The 23,554-nt window shown below is 39.7% G+C and overlaps 1 protein-coding gene across 1 annotated transcript in view; it reads left to right on the top strand.

Annotated features, from left to right (window-relative positions):
- The first annotated feature begins 1,316 nt into the window (after positions 1 to 1,316).
- The window catches only part of WDR7 (WD repeat domain 7), a 338,052-nt gene continuing 315,814 nt past the window's right edge, over positions 1,317 to 23,554 (top strand). Inside the window, exons 1-2 of the mRNA XM_081802523.1 lie at positions 1,317 to 1,576; positions 6,242 to 6,468. The gene's annotated coding sequence lies outside the window, so the exon portion shown is untranslated. The remainder of the gene's footprint in view (positions 1,577 to 6,241; positions 6,469 to 23,554) is intronic.

The following is a 23,554-nucleotide window of genomic DNA, read 5'->3' as shown; positions in this document are numbered from 1 at the left end:
TTTAAAGATTTTATTTATTTATTTGAGAGAGAGAATGAGATAGAGAGAGAGAGCATGAGAGGGGGGAGGGTCAGAGAGAGAAGCAGATCCCTGCCGAGCAGGGAGCCCGATGTGGGACCCGATCCCAGGACTCCAGGATCATGACCCGAGCCGAAGGCAGTCGCTTAACCAACTGAGCCACCCAGGCGCCCATAAATAAAATCTTTAAATAATAATAATAATAATAATAAAATGTATGTTAGCTTCTATCCAGTAAGGAAGTGGTTATTTACACAATGTTAAACACAGTATTTTCCACCAAAATTCAGAATATTAGAATCAGAAGAAAATAAGGGGGATCAGACCCAACTGGTAGAAAGTACCAAAGCACACCACTTCTCACACTGCTTTGCACTAATTGTAGATGTATCTCTCTCCCTGCTAGACTATGAACAATTTGACCACAGAACCAGGTTTTTGCACTATCTGAATGTCCAGCTCAGCATAGCACCCAATACCACTGGATGTTGAATAAATGATGCTTTCCACCTTGCCAAATTATATTTAGGACAAGTAAAAGAAAGTACTGTTTCATGAAAATAGAAATAAAGTTAAAGTACTCATAGACACTGCCCCCGGCCCCACCCAACCCAGATTATTGTGGAGCAAATGCCAGGCATCATATAATTTCATCTGTAGTATTTTAGCCTGCATGTCTAGAAGATAAGGATTCCTTTAAAAATAACCTTCATAACCAAAATCCCATTATCACACCTAAAATGTTAACAATGCTTCCTTAATATCAAATATTCACTTAATGTTAGAATTCTTCATTTTCTCCTAATTTATTTTATGACTTATTTGAATCAGTATCAAAATAAGGTATATACATTGCATTGGTTGATATGTCTCATCTCGGTTGTTCTTTTTTTTTAAGATTTTATTTATTTCTTTGAGAGAGAGAAAGAATGAGCTGCGTGAGGGGCAGAGGATGAAGCAGACTCCCTGCTGAGCAGGGAGCCCAATGTGGGGCTCGATCCTGGGACTCTGGGATTATGACCTGAGCCGAAGGCAGACACTTAACTGACTGAGCCACCCAGGCGCCCCTGTTTTATCCCGTTTTTATTAAAACTTTATTTCTTTTTTCTGAATTTTTATTTGAAACGATTCAAATGGACAGAAAAGTTGCAGCAGCAACAGAAATAGCAGTAGCAGAAGTGGAGGAAGAGGGAGAGGAAGGTGGCACAGTGAGAAGGAGTGTGCACTTTCTTCCTAGCCACTGGGGACTCCCCAAGAAGAGTGTGCTCATGACTAACTTTGCTGTGCTCAGATGTTTGCCAGGGCTGCCCCAAGAATAGGTAATCCCAGCTGGAAAGCTGAGGAGACCCTGAAGAAGCTTGTAGCAGGAGCAGTAAGCAAACCCTCTCCATGAGGCTGGAAAGTGGAATTTCCTGGAAGGAAAATCTGGGCAGTGCATCTTTGTGTCTTCCATGGTCCACTTTGTGACATATGGATCCTCTACTTGGCAGGGGATTGAAGAACAACTCTCCCCAGGCTCTGGTGGTTCTCTCATCCTGACAGGAGAAAGAAGAGACAGGTTAGTAGGACAAACTACAACCCTTGTTGCTACAGCTTATGACAGTGCATCATGCCCTTTTTTTTTTTTTATTTATTTGAGAGAGAGAGAGAGAGCATGGGGGAGGCAGAGAGTGAGAGGGAGAAAGAGTTTCAAGAGACTCTGTGCTGAGCACAGAGCCTGATGTGGGGCTCAGTCCCAGGACCCTGAGATCACAACCTGAGCTAAAACCAAGAGTCAGCTGTTCAACCAACTGCACTACCCCAGCACCCCTCAAGTCCTTCTTTACTATCCTAATTTCCCCTCATTGATCTTGGTAGCTTGATGAGGGACCCCAAACCCTTGTTTGTGAGGAGCTCAAGCACTCCCAACTTTAACACCTTCACACTTTCCTAGAAAGTGTAAGTATGGACCAAATAGAGAGATTTCTAGAGAAGGACATCCTGTTACTTAGAAGAAATTGTTTGATTTAGCGGAAGTCATGAGATAGGAAAAAAGAAGCCTCACCAGTTGACTTTCATGTCACGTGAGAAAGTACAAAGGGAAGCTCTTAAAGAATTATAATTACACAAAACCATGCAAAGAACACTTAACTAATCTACTCTGCTGCAATATGATAAAGTGTGAAGACCCCTAGTACTAACATGAAGCTCCCAACCGTGACATGACTTCTAGGCGAATGGGTCCACTAAGGAAGGGACAGAATTAGCAAAGTATTAGGCCCTGTGGGGAGCACCAAATCACAGATTTACAACCTACAGGAAAAAAATAATAGCACACATGAAACAATCTGGAAATGACAGTAATAATGAGGCTAGTTGGATCACCAGGCAGAAATTTGTAAAATGCAGGAGCAAATCTCCTTGCCTTTTGGAGAATCAACTTGGAACTTAGAAAGTCTAGGAAGTACTAGTGTATTGTAGGGTAATTGCTACTAAATTCTAAAGAATCTGTGTCTTCCATGGTCCACTTTGTGACATATGGATCTTCTTCTTGGCAGGGGATTGAAGAACAACTGTCCTCGGGCTCTGGTGGTTCTCTCATCCTGACAGTAGAAAGAAGAGAGAGATTAGTAGGACAAACTACAACCCTTGTAGTAAAACAAAAAAAAGTTTTATTTTTTTAATGCCCATATCATTAAACCATAGCATGTTAAAATTTTTGACCCTTACCCCATGGGTTCTGTTTATGGTTCTTTTCTGGTAACAACTATACATTATTGGTTAAAACAATGATGACAACTTCTCCTTTGTCTCCATGCCTCTCTGTCTCCTCCACCTAGTGTACATGATGCACTGCTGCTGGACTGATTTTTGTGGCTGACACACCGTCCAGGGATTCCCCAGTGAGCCACACTCTGTCCAATCCTCCCTCCTTGAGTGCACATGATACCTGTCACTTGCTTCTAACCAGTAGAATATGGCAAACGGTGATGGGCTGTCACTCCCTTCATTAAGTTACTATCTACAGATTTATCTATCTTTATCTATATCTATAGCTACATAACTCCATTTTCCTTGCACCCACTAGAGAGATGCTCTTTGCTGGCCTTGAAAAAGTAAGCTGCCACATGAAAGGTCTTTGGTAAGGCTCAGGTGACAAGGAACTGTAGGCGTCCTGTAGGACATGAGGGTCCTTAGTCATTTACCCACAAGGACAGGAATCAGATTCAGATTCTTCCCTAGTTGAGCCTCCAGATGAGATTGCAGTCTGACTGACATCTCAATTGTCGCCTTGTGTGATCACAAGCAGAGGACCCAGTTAAATTGTGCCTGAACTCCTTTCCCATGGAAACTTCGAGGCAGTACTAAACTTGTGGTAATTTGTTATATAGCAATAAAAACAAATGTAATGTTATTAGGAAAAGCACCACCCTATATATTGGTCAAAAGTGTTCAGTGGCTTTTCACTTCCTTTAGAATAAAGTCCTGAAGGCTTCTAAGGGTATTCAAGGCCTCTCCTTATCTGAACTTATTCTATTTTCCCCTTGTTATTTTTTTATTACTGGGCTTAGGCCCAGTCTGAGAAAGACTGTATCAACCAAAGAGAGAGTTCCAGGGCAAAGATTGCCCATTGAAGGAGTCCCTCATGGGGCAGAAATAACTAAGTCTTAATACCACAGTTTCCCCTATATCTGCTTTATGTCCCCTGTACTTCACTTCCAATTTAACTCTCTGTTTATTATATATGTGTCTATATATATTCATGTTTTACATTTCATATGTTATATGTATACACACACTTGTAGACATTTCAAAACTAGCAACAAAATTGTTTTCCTTTCCCAGTTCTTCCTATTCCAAATCCAATTCATTTTTGTAGACCTCCATGAAATCTAATGTGATTATCCTTCCTCATCTCAGCCTAGAAGTAACTCATCTCTTCTCCACTACTCCTTATGTACTCCTTATTTCTCATACTGTGCTATATTGTAGCCATACATCTTGGGGGAAATTTGCCATTCTTTTTAGCTGCCCAAACACTTTCCAATGTTTAGAGAATTCCTCATTTTGTGAGCCTTGGTGGGAAGCAAAGCTTATATAGAACTGAATGTGCCAAATTCTTCCTTTCTTGGCTTTGCTTTCAGTTAAGGTTCAATAAATAGATGTTGAACTGAATTTTTTGGTTGTGTAAATCTTTTAAGATTTTTGTATAATTCCTCTAGATGACAGGAATAAATAAATAATTTACTCAAAAAATATACTCAGGATCAACTACTGAAGGTCCAAGTCTTAATTTTCAGGAAGGTTACACATGTAAAATATATATGTGCATATAAAAATGTGTGAGTTTTTCTGAAACAGAAGCATGTTATTCATTAATATTTGAATCTTTATTTTAGTCATGTGGCTCAGGAGATTGCACGCATTTATATATAGACTTTGGCAATACGTTTTGTAAACTTGGTAGAGAGGGGCCGGAGTGTTTGTAGTCTGAAGGTTTCTCATTAATCTTCTTATTAACCTTTGTATTCCTGGGAAGGTATTTGAAACATGTAAGTTCAATTAATATTTGTTGAATAAAAGTCAACTTTATCTAGGAGGGATATTTTATAGATTTCCTTTACAAACCAAACAAGCTTTAATGAAGCCTAAGATTATCCCCTGGTAACCACTCTGCTTCCTATATTTCCAAAAAGTTCTTGTAAATTGTAAAGGGGATTATGAACTTAATGGTTTAAATGTATTCATCATTACAACAGAGTGAATGAGTATATTGAACCCAGCTATCCAAAGAATTAATTTCTTCTATTTAACATAATTTCCCTGCTCTTCCTCTGCCCCCATGTGATTGCAAGGCAGTTAGTCAAAAGTTGAAGAAAATCGTAGAATCCCAATTTGCAGTATAAGACAATTTCAGAATTGCTGATTTTCAAGTGTTCTATTGATTCCTTGGTCAACATTATGATTTAGTTTTTCTCAAGATGGCAGCAGAGCTGGTCTCTACAAATAAACAGCATATAGGAAACAACACCTTAGACATAAAGGAGGCTAAATGGCCTAGTGAGGGAAAAGGGGGTGTGCCCCCCAGAACACTGATAGGTCTGCAATGTGTTGCAGGAAGGAGGACTGTCTATGCTGGAAAGAAGGGGAGGAAAGAGTTCGTCACTTGCAGGAATAATAAATTGACAGGAAGCCTTTTGACTAAACCAACACTTAGGTCTCTTTTGACAGGAAATGATCCTGTCTCAAGGAGTTGTTTCTGCCCTGTTCTAATCCCCTAGTCAATCCCCTGCTTCAGACCCATCCAATAGGATTTTGCTACCCAGAACTCAGTCCAAGGACCAGCAGCAAAGGGAACCTGGGAACTCCTTAGAAATGGAGGCTCTCAGAAACCCACTTTAGACCTACTGAATCAGAAACTTCATTTTGACAGCCTCCCCAGGTGATTCGTTTACAGAACTTACTTTTGGGGACTGCAATAGAATTCTTGTCCTATAAATCCGTTAGTGAGATTATGAAGGACAAACTGACCATTCATTGGCTACCAGCATCGCACCAGTTTTTCCCTTGGCTACTATTCATTCATTCAATAAATATTTGGGAGGCAGATGGGCAATCATAATAAGTAATTAACATTTATTGAGCTCGTTTAGCCTCCTAGATACCCATGAAGTTATTATGCCTATTTTTTATATGGGGACTTGAGGACAATGAAGGGAAGTATCATGCCCCAGATGACAGTAACAGATCTCCCGCTACACCAGGCTCTACCGCCCACACAGAGAGTGTACATTCATTCCCTCTTCTCTACAGGAATGTTGCACGAGGTCAGACTTCCTTTAGTCCAGAAGCAGAGTTCCTCCTCTGGCTCTCTCTGTCGTGGGCAACATTTAAGTTCGAGGTCAGAAGGAAACAGTAACTGAATTCCAGAGCTAACACTTTCCAAGTGTCTGGACAGAGTCGCAGGGCAGAAGAGTAAACTTGCAACATCCTAGGAACACCTAGACTTGCCATTTCATTCTTCCCTCCATCTTGGTCCTCCTAGGATGGGCATTGGAGGCGAGACGAGAGCCTAGACCAAACTTCCCATAATAAAAATGGCGGCCGTGCACTCTTTGCCCACAGTCGACACCCTAGCCTCCGTTCCGTCTCCTTGGTAACGTGGCCGGCTTCTCTGGCTCCAGCCTCGGCCAGGCAAGTATGCAAATGATGATCAATTCCCTCCCCCTCATTTTTGCGACAGTTGCAGCGAAAGTCACGGCAGTGGGGTGTCAGCTGATTTACTGCAGCGGCGGCAACGGCAGCTTGCAACCTCGGTGGGGAGACGCCGGCTGGGCTCGGGTTGTGGTTTGCCTACCCGGATTTGAGCACCCCACATCTTCCTCACATAACGTCCTCGCCTTGTCCACCTTTGACGGGCGCCCATGGGTGGTGGGACGGACATCGCGGCATGAGATGAAGCTGTGACAGGTGAGGAGGCTTTCGAGCTAATCCAGGGGGAACCCCAGCATGGGACGTGCTTGCAGTGAAGGTCAGGGGCCGGGGTTCAAGGGTCGCAGTCCGTTCTGGCCGGGGGCGGTGCCAGCTGTTCGAGCGCTGCTGATGGAAGTTCTGTTCTTGACCGAGCCTGCAGGTTCAGGCCCACAGCTAGGCGGCTTTACCTGGAGCGGGGATTCGGCCAGGGGTCTTTGGGGTTCCTTGGCCTGGTGAATGACATTTGCTTCAGGTGACACTGGCTTTGGTTTTGAGATGGGACCGCCCTGCCCTCAGTGGCAATCTAAACAGTGAGGTGGTTTGTGATGATGAGTGGGTGGTTATTGACTGCGCTTTCAGATAACGTGCTTGCTTTTGGGGTACGCATGCTCTGCTTACCTGTTGGTACTCCTCTCTAGTTTGCTCTTGCCTAAGGTACTAACGTCTGTTAGAGTTTCATCTTTGAGGTGCCACCTGCCTGCCCTCCATCCTTTTGCCCTAGGACTTGGTTTAAGGATACCTGCTACTCCCACTTACTTACTTTTGGGTCCCAGCGTTCTGCAGCCATATGTTTGGAGTCAGCATTACCCTGCCCTTGATTCAAAAATTGCGTTTTATGTTTTGATTCACTTGCTTTGTCAATTTCTCAGGTCCCAGGCAGAATTTGCTGGTTCTTATAGCTTGAAATTATGGCAGGTACAGTTGCATCTTGGACAGCATTGGCAATGTTGATGCTGCGGATTTTAGGATTCAGTGAGAGGAACAGCTTGCTTTCATGGTAACATTTGCCATAAGCCAAAAATGGCAGGCTATGACTCTTTTAGATGCTTATTGCTTAGGACTTTATGAATAAGATGGCAAGAATCGTAGGGTGTAAAAGAGAAACTGAGTTTTTGAAATTTTGGTATGACACAGATTTTCTTGCTTTATAAGCTACTTGTGACAGTGGAAGTGGAGAGCAGTTTAAAAGTAAAAATAGTGGGGCGCCTGGGTGGCTCAGTCGTTAAGTGTCTGCCTTCGGCTCAGGTCATGATCCCAGGGTCCTGGGATCGAGTCCCACATCAGGCTCCCTGCTTGGCGGGAGGCCTGCTTCTCCCTCTCCCACTCCCCCTGCTTGTGTTCCCTCTCTCGCTGTGTATCTCTCTGTCAAATAGATAAATAAAAAAATAAAAAAATAAAAAATAATAAATAAATAAATAAAAGTAAAAATAGTGTATTGAAAGGCCTTTATTTATGAAGAATCCAAAACTGCCCTTGATTTCATTGAAAATAATATCTTAGTTATTTCAGATAGGAAAACGGTATAAATAAATAGTAAATGCCTTGTTAATTTCAACAAGAGATTATTATGGAGAATTTATTTACTTAAATGTCTGTCTCTATTTTTAAGATACTGCAGAGCTCTACTTAAAACTAGACTATACACTTTTTCTTGTTGCCACCTGTACATAGCTAAATTTTAAAAGATTTGGTAGGTAAATCAAAGGGACTGGGCCTTACTTTATTTGAGTATCATTATGGGAACTTACATTTTGAGTAGTGAGTCTTGTATCTTATAATTTCCTTTTATTTTTATCTTGGATATAAGTTCTGTTTTGAAGCAAAGTGAGTGGGGCGGTTTATCTATTTAACAGGCTTAGCACTGAACACTTTAAAAGTAGTGAGCTAGTTTTTGTGTCTTTGTCATGAGAAAAGTAGGATAACATTTAGCTTTAGTAGCATTCTCTGTGTTAGGTGTGAGTACTTAAAGTTTCTTTTGGACCTCAGGTGAAGAGGATTGAATTAATTTTTCTCAATTCATTGATCATCATTGGCTGTTCAAGGTGTGTCTCCTGTTTTTTTTTTTTATTCATTGTATTTTATTTCCAATTCCCACTCCATTTCCTTGCTCATCAACCCATGGGAAACCGTTTTTAACATGTGTGATGTGTATACTTATGTTCGTATGTGTTATTAAATGTATATTGTTTTGGATTGTTTTGGGTGCCCACATTTTTTATTTTTATTTATTTATTTATTTTATTTTTTTATTTTTTTAAAGATTTTATTTATTTATTTGAGAGAGAGAATGAGAGACAGAGAGCATGAGAGGGAGGAGGGTCAGAGGGAGAAGCAGACTCCCTGCTGAGCAGGGAGCCCGATGCGGGACTCGATCCCGGGATTCCAGGATCATGACCTGAGCCGAAGGCAGTCGCTTAACCAACTGAGCCACCCAGGCGCCCCCACATTTTTGATTTTGAGAGATACGGTATATTTTGTATGTTATGTGTTACATATCACATATGTTATATAATATTGTATATTGAAAATTTTTTTCTCTTCCTACCACGTTTTAAAGATCTATTTGTGTCACTCTCCATTGCATCTGACTGCTGCACAGTGTTTCAGAGAGTATATCCATGACAGGTTTCCATCTACTCTTATTTGCAGATACCCATTTTACCTTTATTTTCCTACTGCTGTAAACAGTTCTATAATAAACATACCTCCAAGATCTCTGTGATGCTTTCTTTGAGATTTACATCCAGGAATGTGATTTCTGGATCATAAGGCATTCACATATTTTATCAAAGGACTGCTAGATTGTGTTTCAGAACAAACTGTAATAGTTTATATACCTATGCAGGCAGGTCTGGGGGGTTTCTATGTCCTTGTAGCTCCACTGTTGCTTAGTGTTATCCAGTGTCCTAGTTTTTCCACACTAATTGATACAAAGTAAAATCTCATTTTAAATTACATTTCACTATTACTAAGGAGGTTGAGGATTTCTTCATGTGCATTTTATCTTTTTGATTTTCCCTCTTGTAAAATTGTTCATCCCTTTCTCATTTTTGAGGTTTCATTCCTTGTTGATCTGCAGAAGCTCTTGTATTTCCTTAGATACTAGTCTTTTAAATATTTTAAGTATCCCTGTTCTATTTTGTCATTTGTAACGTTTTTCATGATGTGCTTCATTGAACAGAAATCCTCAATTTTGATGTAGTCACATTTTTAAAAATTTGCCTATGGTTTGTGCTTTGGGGATTTTAAGAAGTCTTTCCCCAAATCCTATGTCATAAAATTACTCTTATTTTATGTTCTACTAACTTCATAGTTTTCCGTGAAATGTGTAGGTCTTTAGTGCATCCTGAGTCTTTTTATATGTCACAAGGGAGAGATTCAGTTTATTTTCCATATAGTGTGCCAGTTTTCCAAGTGGCATTCTCTCCTTTACCCATGCTACACTCATTGTATATCAAGTTCTCATACATACTCTGAATACTGTATTGTGTTCCTTTGGTTTGTTTGCTCTTGCTGTAATACCATGTGTTTTTCACACAATGGCTTTGTATTAATTTTTTCCCCTATGTGAATAATTCTTTCCATTTTGTTTTAGCCTGTGTTTGAAATAATTATAGATCCTAGGAAGTTGCAAAAATAGTACAGAGAGGGCTGGTTCCCCCAGTGGTTACATTTTATATAACATCACCCAGTTGTTACATTTTATCCAACTATATATAGTATAATAGCTAAACCCAGAAATTGACATGGGTGCAATGCCTGTGAATGGCTCAATGCCATTTTATCACCTATGTAGATACCTGTAACCATCACTGCAGTCAAGATAGAGAACTGTTCCATCATCATGGAAATCTCCTTCCGGCTACACCTTTTTAGTCACATCCATCTCCTTTCAATCCCCAACCTCTGCTCACTAATCAGTTTTCCATCTCTATAATTGTATCTGTACAGGAAGTCTGTATAAATGGAATTACACAACATACGATTTTTTGAGATTGAGATTCATCCAAATTGTTGCATGAGATAATTTTTGAGATTCATCCAAATTGTTGCATAATTTGAGTAGTATTCCATGGTATATGTGTACTGCAGTTTGTGTAACCATTCACTGGGACATTGGGGCTCTTTCTAGTTTTTGGCTATTACAAATGAAGGTGCGATGAACATTCTTGTAGTGTGTGTGTGTGTGTGTGTGTGTGTCTACGAAGTTTCACGTTTTCTGGGATAACTGCCTTGGAAGGTGATTGCTGGGTGGTATGATAAGTGTAGGTTTAGTTTGTGAAGAAACTGCCAAACTGTTTTTGCAGAGTGGCTGCACCATTTTATGTTCCCACCAGCAATGTATGAGAGATTGAGTTTCTTTGCATCCTTGCCAGCATTTGGTATTATCACTATATTTTTATTTTATTTTTTTAAAGATTTTATTTATTTATTTGACAGAGAGAGAGACAGCGAGAGAGGAACACAAGCAGGGAGAGTGGGAGAGGGAGAAGCAGGCTTCCCGCCAAGCAGAGAACCTGATGTGGGGCTCGATCCCAGTACCCTGGGATCATGACCTGAGCCAAAGGCAGATGCTTAACAACTGAGCCACCCAGGAGCCCCACTATATTTTTATTTTAGCTGTTTAGATGTGTAGTGATATCTCATTGTGGTCTTAATTTGCCCCTCCAAATGGCTAGTGATGTTAAGTATCTGGTAGGGCAAGTTCTCCACTCTTTGCCCATTTTCAAAGTTGGTTTAGCTATTTGTGGATTTTTACTCTTTTCTATATATTTTAGAGCTAGAGTTTCTAAAAACAACATAACTAGAATTTTGATTGAGGATGCATTGAATATATAGATTTATTTTGGGGAGAATTGACATCTTCGTAATACTAGGTCATCTTATCCAAGAACATTGAATGGTCTTCCATTTATGACTGAGCAGAATTTTTGTTGTTGTTGTTGTTTAAAAAAAATATTGTGCCTAGATACTATTTTAAAGTAGATTATTATAGATAGAAGAAAATGCTACTGATTTCCATATATTGATTTTATCTTTGTTGTGTTCTACTAGACAGAGATCAAAATTCATAGTATAAATCTGGAAATAATTTTAGTATTTGTAGTGTTAGGCCTGGAACTAGGTAGTGCCTTTATTCCTGGTTTGTCTATTACATTTCTCTGTGACACTTGTCTGTTTGTTGGGGCAGGTGATTAAAATATGCGGTTAGTGAGGTTTGTAGGTTCTTTTCCCATTTTGTCCCCTTCATTGTTGCACTTTATACAAAGTTCATAGTCTTAGCTATGTGCATGCCATTGATCATCAGCAGAAGCAGCTGAGAGTTTTTCTGTGGCCCAATGAAATCCTGTCATCAATAAGAGGATACCCTATATTCCTACATAATCATAGTATTATGATGGCAACTTAGAATCTGAACTCTATGCATGTGGTTCATCTGATGACTTAAAACTACTTTGCTAGTAAGAGCGCAAAAAATTTTGTTGGAAGGAGAAGCCCTACATCATGACTGCATTTAGAAAGTCTTTGTCTAAGTGGAATTTTTATTTTTTTCTATTAACATATATACTATATTCATGAAACATTAAATACTTTAAATAAAATTAGGCATCTTTTCCAAAATGTGTTGGAGATGTTTAATGAACATGTAGGGTTCTCCCCCCGCCCCCGATAGTTGCTTGGGTTAGTGGGAGTCAGAAAATGATGGAACAATAAAATGTTAGGGCAGTGGTGAGTAGTTCAGGGCAGAGAAAATTTCTGAATTGCCAAGGGTTATTCTCCAGGCTCTTTTAGAATAGAAAATTACTGGAAATACATGGCTTTTTAAACCACTGTCTTCCATTCAGCTTAGCAATTGTAACTTATGACCTTTCAAGCTCACTCAAGGTATTTTACTAGTATTTTGCACGTACATATTTATCTCTGAATGTTGGTAGTTAATATATGTCAGTGATAGCAGATTGATAAAAGTGTGCCAGTTAGCTTCTGTTCTCACATTCAAGTTATTTATTTGGCTGTCTTCCTTAAGGGTTCTTCTTTTCTCTAAACATTTCAAATACAAACAAACAATAAAAACCACCATTACGGGGAGTGAAAAGTTCACACTAATAAAATATCACTTTACTTAGTTTAAGAAGCAGTTTTGTGACTCATTAACAGGGCTTTGTGAGTAGTAGTGATTAAAGTAAACCATGTCAGCTAATTAGCTGCATAGGTCCTGTGGTATGTCTGGCTTCGTATGTGTCACAGATAGAATAAAAGAGGCTCCAATATAGGAACAACTTGCAGCTGGTGAAAAACAATTAGTGTGTTAGGGATTTGATTAGAGGGACTTATATTAATTGCTGACATTGTTACAGAAAAAGTAATTGATAAGCAACTCTTCTGTGAAATCCAAAGCATGTAAAATCAAGATGGATTTTAATTTGCAACTTTTTTGAAAACCAAAACAAACCTACTTTGTTCACTTATTCAACAAATATTTGGGTGCCTGCTAAGTGGCAGAAATTCTAGGCACTGGAAATACAGTATGGAACAATAAACATAAATCATCACCTCCATGGAGCTTACGTTATAGTGGGAAAGCCAGATGAGAAATAAGCAAAATGTTTGGTATGTTAAAGGATTGTAAATGCTTTGGAGAAATACAATAAAATACTGTGGGGATGGTGGATTTTACAATTTATGTTGGTCAGGAAAGGCCTCCCTGAGAAGATGACATTTTAGCAGAGACCTGAAGGGGGTGAGGGAGTGTACCATGAAGACCTGGGGGACACTTCTGAGATAAGACCCTGCCTGATAAATTGAAGAAAACCAAGAACCAGAGTGGATGAAGAGAAAGCAAGAGAGAGAACAACAGCCTCACTTGTGTAGGATAGGCAGTAATATAGTTTGGCTTTTACTCTGGGTGAGACAGGAAGGCACAGGGGGAATTCTGAGTAGCTTTGTGATATGATGTGATTTTTTTAAAAAAGTAGTGTCGTTTTGCATGCTCTATTGAGATTGTAAAGGGGGCAAGGGTGGAAACAGGGAGACCAGTTAAGAGGCTGTTGTATTATCCATGGTGGGAGTTGCTGGCAATTTGAAATGGGGTGGCGGTAGTCAAGGTATAGAGGAGTCTTTGGGTTCTGGATATAGTACTCTCTGAAGGTATTGCCAGTAGAGTTTTCTGATGGATTGGGATGTGGAATGTGTGTGAGAGAAGAATCAAAGATGATTCTAGGATTTTGGCCTATGAAGCTGTAAAAATGGAGTTGTTATTAACTAAGATGAAGACTGTGGAAGGGGCAAGTTTGGGGAAGAAGACCAGGGACTCACTTTTGAACAGGTCAAGTTTGAGAAGCTAATTAGCCATCTGGAGGGACATACTGAGTAGGAAGCTGGGTAGGTGAGTTTGGAGTCAGAAGAGAGCCCCAAGCTGTAATTGGTAATTATCAACATATAGTTGGTATTTAAGCTGTGAGACTTGGTGAAATCACTGAAGGAGGGAGAAAGGAAGGAAAGGAGTGTTGCCAGAAAAGAAGTCCAAGGACTGAGCTCTTGGTATGCCAACATTTAAAGGTCAAAAATGAGGAAAAATGGAGACTAAAGCTAGAGATCAATCAGGAAGGTGTGAAGACTTGGAGGACAAGAGAAGTGTTTCAAGGAAGAGGAAGTATGAACTACGCCAAATGCTGCTGGTAGGTCAGGAAGATGCGGGTTAGAACTTGACATTGGATTTAGTAATGGAGGGGTCATTGGTGACCTTGTCAAGAGCAGTTTTGTGACAGGCAGAACACTTTCCTGTAGTCTCTAAGGAGAAGGGTAATGTTACAAATGAGGACTTTTTTTTTTTAAGATTTTATTTATTTATCAGAAAGAGAGAGAGAGACAGAGGCAGGCAGAGGGAGAAGCAGGTTCCTTACTGAGCAAGGAGCCCGATGTGGGACTCAATCCCAGAACCCTGGGATCATGACCTGAGCCGAAGGCAGATGCTTAACCGACTGAGCCACCCAGGCGTCCCACAAATGAGGACATTCTGACTTGCAAAGAGGTTGCATATTTCCTTAAGGCTTGTAAATAGAGGAGCTGGATTAGTCCGTAGTCATACGACTGTCAAATCTTTGTACTTACCAGCAGACCTTGCTGATCCCTAGAATACTGTGACAGTTCAACTTCCAGTTTGGGGAATCGTGTTTGTTTCTACTTCTGGGTAGTTTAATTTATGAGCAATGAGAAACTTCAGTGCTTAATTTAGTTTTGATGGCAAAGTGAGGGAAACAAGTAGGAATAATTGGAGATGCAGATGAGATTAGAGGCGAGTGGGTCAAAGTTGGTTCTACCAAATGAGGCCTGCTTTCCCTAAAATGTAGGGGCTTGATGGTCATCATTTGCTTTTTAGCTTAATCAGTTAACTCTTGAAACTGAGGCAGTTTGGTTGATAGAGCATAAGTTGAATTCAGACATCCTGATTGCCGCTGTAGAAATTTAGAACATGACTCATGCCTCAAAATCTATGAATCGTTTAGAAAATTGTGATATATTTTTTGATCAGATAGCTCTACAGTTCTTCACACCTGACTCTCATGTGCTCAGGGCTGTTTTGCAATAAGAAATAAGTGTAGTCTTCTGTTGCCATCTGCTCGTTGCACATGTCCTTTTAAAACAGAATATTGGAACTCCCTTGAAAAAGCGGTCCTTAAGTGTCATGTTCATTGGGAATTGTTTTCTTGCCACTCAAATACTAAAGTATGATCTTGTCAAGCTACTGACAAGCTTAGTGTTCAGAAGGTCGTGTCCCTCACAGCTCTTTAATTCCGGAAACCTTTTGTTCTGAGTAAGCAGCTCAGTAATTTCTTCAGTACATTTTATGGCCTAGCTATCTTACTGCATTACAGTAAACAGTCTTTATGATCTGATTCAGTTTTTTCCAAGTCTTCAATAAATTGGTAACAAAAGCACAGCACAACGAAAATTAATAATCTTAATGATCACTGCCTTCATCACATCATATTGTGAATTTAACTTGAAGACACTCTTGACAAATGATGTAGGAATATTCTATGAGTAAACCTTTACAGACTCTTCTTTCTTTTATTGTAACTGTGGCAAGCAAAGTTCAGCTGTTTAGTGTATAGTCTCTGTTACTCATGTTCCCCATAGGAAGGTGGGTAGTGTAGGCCTACTCTTGTGCACGTGTTGAGAGAGAATTTGAGTTTGTTGTCTGTAAGTCTCAGGGGGCCTGCCTGAGGCACAGGAAGTACACATACCGAGATGATGTTGACTCCTTATGAAAATACCTGCATTTGTGGGATAGAAATACATCTTGCTTATGCATTTGAGAGTTTAAAAAGTAATGTCAAGAAATTAACATTGATCTCATACTAGTTTTTCACATACTATTCTGTTTTATAGCTTTTAGAAATCACATGGGATATCAGTGTCACATGGGATATTGCAGAATAGGATGGTCTTATCAGAGTATCACTGCATAGGTTATTGATAGCTTTAAAGGAAGAAAAAATAGTACAGTGGAAGTATCTGGTAGTCAGTGCCTTAATCAAATGGTGTGGGACAATGTGATGTTGTGTACCTCCTGTGGTGATACAGTGTGGAGTGTGCAACGTCACTTATGAAGTATTTTCGCCAAAAATGTTTTACTTGAGCCTACTGATGGCTTTAGATCCAGTTTACAGGAAAATAGAAGATAGAGAAACAAGGTAAATGACATCATAAAAAAAAAAATCACACAAATCTAAAATGTGTAACATTTTATAAGCAATTGATTTTGTTTTGTTTTTTAAAGTTAGTATGAAAAAAGGAGGTGGGGACTGTTCTAGAACTAAAGACTAAAGAGACAAAACAACCAAATTCAATGCATACAACTTGAATATTTACTGGTTTAAAAAAAGTTACAAAAGACATTTTTTTAGACCGTTGAAGTAATTTGAATATGGACTGGATAGTAGGTGCTATTAGAGAATTATTACAGCATTGATAATGGTGATTGCGATAATGATATTCTGTTTATGAAGGAGAATGCTCTTTATATTTAAGCTCTTTATTTTATTTAGTGGTGAATTGTCATGATGTGTGTAGGTTATTTTCAAATGGTTTAGCAACAAGGAAGAGTATGTATATATGTATATGTATGTATATACATACACAAATATTGACAAGGGACATATGACATATTTGTTGAATGATTTGTATACTATTTTTTGAACCTTTTGTACATTTGAAATTTTTCATAATAAAAAGTTGGGGAGAGTCAGGAAAAGTAAATTTCATTCTAAGTTTTTTATTAAAAGAATAATCAAATAGTCTAAATCTAGTGAGAAACAGGGATGTAAGATCTTCCCTTGTTCCTTGAATTCTTCTTTGGCTTTCTAGGCCCTCGTATATCTAGGTGGAAGAAAGCTGAAAAAATAGGAAGAGGATGATTGTGAGAGAACTGAACCAGAAAAAAGGGAGAGGGTTGAGGATTAGCAAGTGCTCAGCCTGTCAAACTAGCAGCCTTATTATACTGTAAGGACTGAATAAGATGGTTGGATTTAGAAAGAATGGAAAGAATAGGTGTCAAAAGTCCATTAAAGTCAAAGCATTCTCTCTTTGCTCAGGCCTCTCCAAGGCATCGCTTCTCTCTGTTAGTACTGGAGAGTTCTGCCCTGGAGTGTCATATTAGAGAAATCTTTGATCTCTTCATGTAGAGGGATATCTTCAGATCCTTAGATCTTGTTTAAGGACAGAACTCAATTACACGAGGCCTTTTGTAGTAAGGAAATGGAAATGGAGTCAAAGACCACAGGTTTCAAAATGTTGATTTTAATTAGAATGTCAGAGAGAACTGGATTTACAACCAGGGGTCAGTAACAGGGGAAGGTGTTTTGGACAAAAATGACATGTGAGCGTGTTTGAAGGATGAAGGCTAAATTTAGTAGAGATTAAAATGGTCGACAGGAGGAGCATAATTAAGGGAGTAAGGTTCTTGAAAGAGTCCAGAAGGAGTTAGATTTAGCAAAAAAAAAAAAAAAATCTTCTCTTGCTTGGCACACAGTGAGAGCTTAATAAATGCTAGTTATTGTTATTCTGTTTATTCATTCAGTAGATACATATTGACCACTAGTGGAAGTCAGTTACTATTCTAGGTGTTGGTGAGCCACCGCAAATCCCAGTAGAATGCAGTTTGCTTGATAATGGTTAAATAACAAAGGTGGTGGGTTTACATAGATGATCTGGTTTTACCCTTGAGGAACGCAGATTGTAATGGAACATCAAATTTCTAAACAAATAACTACACACAAGGCTAAGTGTTATGTACCTGTATATAGAACTTATAGTGAAAACATGTTTGCAGAAGTAGTGAATCGGGGTTTGGGACAGAGTGCTCACAGCAGAGAACTAGTATTTCAAAGGTGATAGGCTACAGATAAATTCTTGTTAAACATTTTTTGGAAACTCCATGTGTGCACATGTGCATCTTTAAAACAAAACCTGGTGAGTCAAATAAAACCATTTTATTTATTTATTAAACTACATTTTGGAATACAGTGAAGTGTCCAAAGGTGGGAGGAAAACCTTAAGACCAACGATTTATCTTCAGAATTAGGATTCCCACTCAGTTTAGTCTCTTCTTAATTTCCTTCTTCATAGGTAGCCGTGATTATTGTGTGTTTTGGTTTTGTTTTTCTGTTTTGGCCAGGTGTCATTACAGAATTGTGTGGCTCAGTTGGTTAAGCTTCCAACTCTTGATTTTGGCTCAGGTCATGATCTCAGGCTAAGTGCTCAGTGGGGAGTTGGCTTGAGATTTCCCCCTCCCTTCACCCCCACCCCCAAGCTCACACTCATGCTCTCTCTCTCGCTCTCAAGAAAATAAAAAATAAAAAGAAAGACCAACCAAAAAAACCCCACCAAAACACAGGGCATGGGGGTGGGTTGTGCAGGGGGCGGGAAGGACAGGAAGTGGGTTCTGCCAAAGGGAGAAGTTGAGTTGTGGTAAGTCTCAATGAAATCTCAGTTGAAACTAGAGGGTGAGGGGAATTCTAAAGATAGAATGACCCTTTAGGGCTATGTTGAATTGATATGAGGGGGCCTGGTTTTTATATCCTTGAGTTGATCAGTCATTGGATATGGACTGTCCTATGGGACGGGGATAAGAACTTGGGCAAAGCATCTACCTTTGACTAGGGCAGGCCTTGGTGGGTTCTCAGCAGCTCTCAGCAGCTGGGTTATAAGTCCTTAATTCCTAAAGGAAGGTCTGGATGCAGACCATCCCTCACACTTATGATCCTGTTTCACATTCATCCCTTTAAACATCTCTTAAGCCCCATTTCCTCCCTCCCTCCCCCATGTGCTGCTGAGCCCAGACATCATATCATTTTATCCAGGAATACTAGAGTTCTACTTACCTTTGAGTAATGTGATTTAGTAAAACATATCGATTAACCAGGTTGACAGGAGAATGACATTTTTTAGTATATGGAAGTTTGCAGTAAATGAAGATAGTATAGAATAGTGAAGAGTACGCACCCCTGGCTGGCTCAGTAGATAGAGCATGCAACTCTTGATCTCAGGGTTGAGTTCAAGCCTCACGTTGGGCATAGAACCTACTTAAAAAAAATAGTGAAGAATATTTATTGCATTAGGAATCAGGAGGTCTGTATATGCCTCTGAGCTCTGAGATGTTTGCCATGTGATTTTGAGAGAATTGCCAATGGACCTAAATATCCACCAAAATAAAAACTATTAGATGGTAAATGGGCTGTATTCTCTCCATTTTTAAATTAGGAAGCCAGTTTATTTTTTATTTTTTTTTGTCAACTATAAAAACCTTTCTTTTACAATAGCTTAAATGTCAAAAACAAGCAAAGCCTTGCCAGGTAGACCCACATTGCATCAACTTGCAGTGACTTGATTTACTGATGCAGGCAAAGGGTGATCGCGTTTTTGCCACTCTTGTGGAACACTTTCTGTTGAATTATCTGCTGCCATTTATCTTTTTTTTTTTTTTTTTAAGATTTCATTTATTTGGGCGCCTGGGTGGCTCAGTTGGTTAAGCGACTGCCTTCGGCTCAGGTCATGATCCTGGAGTCCCTGGATCGAGTTCCGCATCGGGCTCCCTGCTCAGCAGGGAGCCTGCTTCTGCCTCTGACCCTCCCCCCTCTCATGTGCTCTCTCTTTCTCATTCTCTATGTCTCAAATAAATAAATAAAATCTTTAAAAAAAAAAAAAAGATTTCATTTATTTATTTGAGAGAGAGATAGTGACAGAGACAGCAAGAGACAGCACAGCAGGGAGGAGAGGAAGAAGCAGGCTCCCGGCCAAGCAGGGAGCCCAACGTGGGGCTCGATCCCAGGACCCTGGGACCACGACCTGAGCCGAAGGCAGACATTTAACCGACTGAGCCACCCAGGCGCCCCTCTCTGCTGCCATTTAATGAAAATGTTTTCTGAGTTCTAATTTCTCTGAGACCAGATGATGTGTCTGTTCCCCTTTTGCCTTATTTACGTTATCACTTCCCTTCTTCCCCTCATGCTTGCTTCCTCCCTCTTTTCATCTCACTCTGCTTGGAAAGTAACAGTCACATGTCTTTGTCTTGCCTCTAGCCTTACACATTGCATCAAACCCCATGATTCACTGTTTTTCGTAATTGTCTTGTATTTTCTTTTTCTTTCAAAACTCATAATTTTAGCTAAGTTGCTTATCTCTGTGCACCCAGGCTAGTTGTAGTAGCATCATATCTGTTTCCCTGTCTGCAGTGTTTTCTCTGTGTTAATCTGAACTTTATACTATGTCACCACGTTTTAGCATGTCGCTTCTCTATTTAGAGATCTACGTATGGGACCACTAAGTCTCTTTAGTCTGATCCTGCTTAAGACTAATGTGAAATCTTGTAATATCTTCTCCCTTCTCAAAACCTATAGTTAGTAAATTCTGGTTAAGTGTAGAATTGTCTCATGTATTAGAATCCGAATTTATTGATGACTTCACTGGGCATCTGTATCATAATAATAGTGCCTATCCTTTATGTAGAGGACTTTTGATATTTCAAAGTGCTTTTTCTTTTCTCTTGTCCGCATAGTGCCTTTGTGTAAAACCTAATAATCAAAAGCCATGTTGCATCCTTATCAGCTTGGTGTGCTGAACACCAGGTCCTATCTGTTGTATCTCTAAAAGAGCTCTCATGTTCATCTTACTATTGCCGTTCTCGCCACTACTACCTTGCATCATATATTTATTAAAGACATCCTATATGGCAGACATTATGCTAAGTATCATGTGGTGAATACACAGATGTGGTTCTTGATCTTAGGGAACACGAGCATAGAGTACCAGGGCAGAGTAGTAGTCATTTGTTCATTAAACAAAAAAATGCAGACATAAGTAATGAGAGTTTGTGATAAATTTCAGTACCATCATTTCTCACTAGCAGCACTGCAGGAGCCCCATTGGTCTTCAAACCCAGAGTTTTATCCCTGTCCATTGTGTTGCAGCAGCTAGACTGATCTTTCTGAAAGGCAGATTCAGATTTAAAGCACTTGACCTGTTTCCTATTGCTGTCAGGTTAAACTCCAAATTCCCCCAGATGGCTTATCAAGTCCTTTATGATTTGGTGCATATCGACCTGTTGTTTCTTGTCTCATCATTTGGCCTTTGTGCTCTGAATGCCAACTCTTACTATTTTCACTGTCGAGAAAGAATTGAGCTCTCTTACCTATGGGATTTAGAACATGTGATTCCCTCAGCTTCTTCCTGGGTTAATTCCTACTCATTCTCACCATTATTTCTTCCAAGAATCCTTCCTGGATCCATTAAAGTGTAGGTTAGGATATCGATCTTTTTTGTCTCCATAGGTCTTGAGATTTCTCCTGTATCACACTCTGTGGTAATTGTTTGCTTGCATATGTGTAAGCCCCATTGGATAGTTGAATTGTGTCCATTTTATCTATAGGCACAAAATGAAAACTTGGGAAATGCTGCTGTAAAATGTATGCAGAACTTAATTTGAAAGCTGTTTTAGTATCACATAGGAGTTTGTAGCATTACTTCTAATAAAGTCATGCAGAACTGAATTGTCATATTTGCAGATAATAGAATTGTGTCTGACAAGCATATACAGTAGTTCTTTTATTTTATAGCAGAAAGTCATTGAAAGATCATAACTTTATTAAAAATCCAACTTTATTAAATATGAAATGGCAGTGCTGGAAGAAACCAGTAGATGTGGAAGCATAATGTGAAGAAGTAGCAAAATCTGTGTTTTTAAAAAATTAATATTTACTGAGCATCTGCCATGTGCTAGCTATTTCACTAGTTGCATTAAATGTATGGTTTCTCTCGATCATTAGGACAGCTTTCTTAAAAGAGGGTATTATTGTCCATCTTTTACAGATGGGGAAGCCGAGACCCAGAGGGGTAACTTTTTCAAGATTCCGCAGAAGAGCCAGGATTTGAATACAGTTCTTTTTTTTTTTTTTAAGATTTTTATTTATTTATTTGAGAGAGAGAGAGAGCATGAGAGGTGGGGAGGATCAGAGGGAGAAGCAGACTCCCAGCTGAGCAGGCAGCCCAATGTGGGGCTCGATCCCGGGACTCCAGGATCATGACCTGAGCTGAAGGCAGTCGCTTAACTGACTGAGCCACCCAGGCGCCCCTTGAATACAGTTCTGATTGTAAGTTCAGTGTTCTTTCAGTTATGATTATTTTTATTGTTGTTGTTGACTGAAGTACAATTATATTTCTATACAGAACTGAGAAATAGAGGAGAGTCAGTGAAATAGAGAAATACACGAAATTAAAGCAACCAAAAGAGGGCACCTGGGTGGCTCAGTTGGTTAAGCGACTGTCTTCGGCTCAGGTCATGATCCTGGAGTGCCGGGATGAGTCCCACATCAGGCTCCCTGCTCAGCAGGGAGTCTGTTCTCCCTCTGACCCTCCCCCCTCTCATGCTCTCCCTCTCTCAAATAAATAAATAAAATCTTTAAAAATAAAAAAATAAAGCAACCAAAAGAGATGACTTAGAGGTAAACATTAAGATCCCTGCTCTTCATGATTTGATTTTTTTGACTTCAAAATGATTCAAAATAAATTAATTTTATAAATAACTCTTGGGGAGAAAACTAAGCCTTAGAAATGATATGATCAAAGACTGCATGATTAGTGGCAAAATGAGAAGTAGCATCTAGAACTCCTGATATTTGACTGTGAAGCTTGATCAGTTAAAAATTTTTATTTAATAGGGGCGCCTGGGTGGCTCAGTTGGTTAAGCGACTGCCTTCGGCTCAGGTCATGATCCTGGAGTCCCAGGATCGAGTCCCACATCAGGCTCCCTGCTCAGCAGGGAGTCTGCTTCTCCCTCTGACCCTCCCCCCTCTCATGTGCTCTCTCTCTCTCTCTCATTCTCTCTCTCAAATAAATAAAATCTAAAAAAAAATTTTTTTATTTAATAGCCAATCTCTAAATTTAATTTTAAGCCAGATTTTTATACGAACATGAATGAAAATTGAATGTTCCTAGTATTCTTCTGCTTCTAGAAGCATCTGGTCTTAGACCATATCTATTTATAATTTGAAAGCTAGTATTTTTCCTTGATATATTAGTAGCAAAATATGAATATATTGTACACAATATTTTGGGGAGTTAGTAAGATAATTTTCTTCAGAGTTTCTATTAAAGTTAATACTATGTCAGATTAATAATTTGTTCAATCACTTTTGCTGTGGGCCTTTTCCATGAAAATGGAATTTTTAAAATCTCAATCCTGGGGGCGCCTGGGTGGCTCAGTTAAGCGTCTGCCTTCGGCTCAGCTCATGATCCTGGAGTCCCAGGATCGAGCCCCACGTCTGGCTCCCCGCTCAGTGGGCAGTCTGCTTCTCCCTTGCCTTCCCCCCTCCCCCTGCTCCTTCTTTCTCTGTTTCTCTCTCACTCACTCTCTCAAATAGATAAATAATTAAAAAAAAAATCTCGGGCACCTGGGTGGCTCAGATGGTTAAGCGTCTGCCTTCAGCTCAGGTCATGATCCCAGGGTCCTGGGATCGAGTCCCACATCGGGCTCCCTGCTCCTTGGGAGCCTGCTTCTCCCTCTGCCTCTCTCTCTCTGTCTCTCATGAATAAATAAATAAAATCTTTTTTTTTTTTTTAAGATTTTATTTATTTATTTGACAGAGAAAGACACAGCGAGAGAGGGAACACAAGCAGGGGGAGTGGGAGAGGGAGAAGCAGACTCCCTGCCGAGCAGGGAGCCCGATGCGGGACTCGATCCAGGGACTCCAGGATCATGACCTGAGCCGAAGGCAGTCGCTTAACCAACTGAGCCACCCAGGCG

This window comes from Leptonychotes weddellii, chromosome 13 (genome assembly GCF_054177405.1).
Source record: "Leptonychotes weddellii isolate Sample4059 chromosome 13, ASM5417740v2, whole genome shotgun sequence".
Taxonomy (NCBI): Eukaryota; Metazoa; Chordata; class Mammalia; order Carnivora; family Phocidae; genus Leptonychotes; species Leptonychotes weddellii.
Note: the sequence above shows the minus strand (reverse complement) of the source record. Positions and strands in the feature narration are given on the sequence as shown.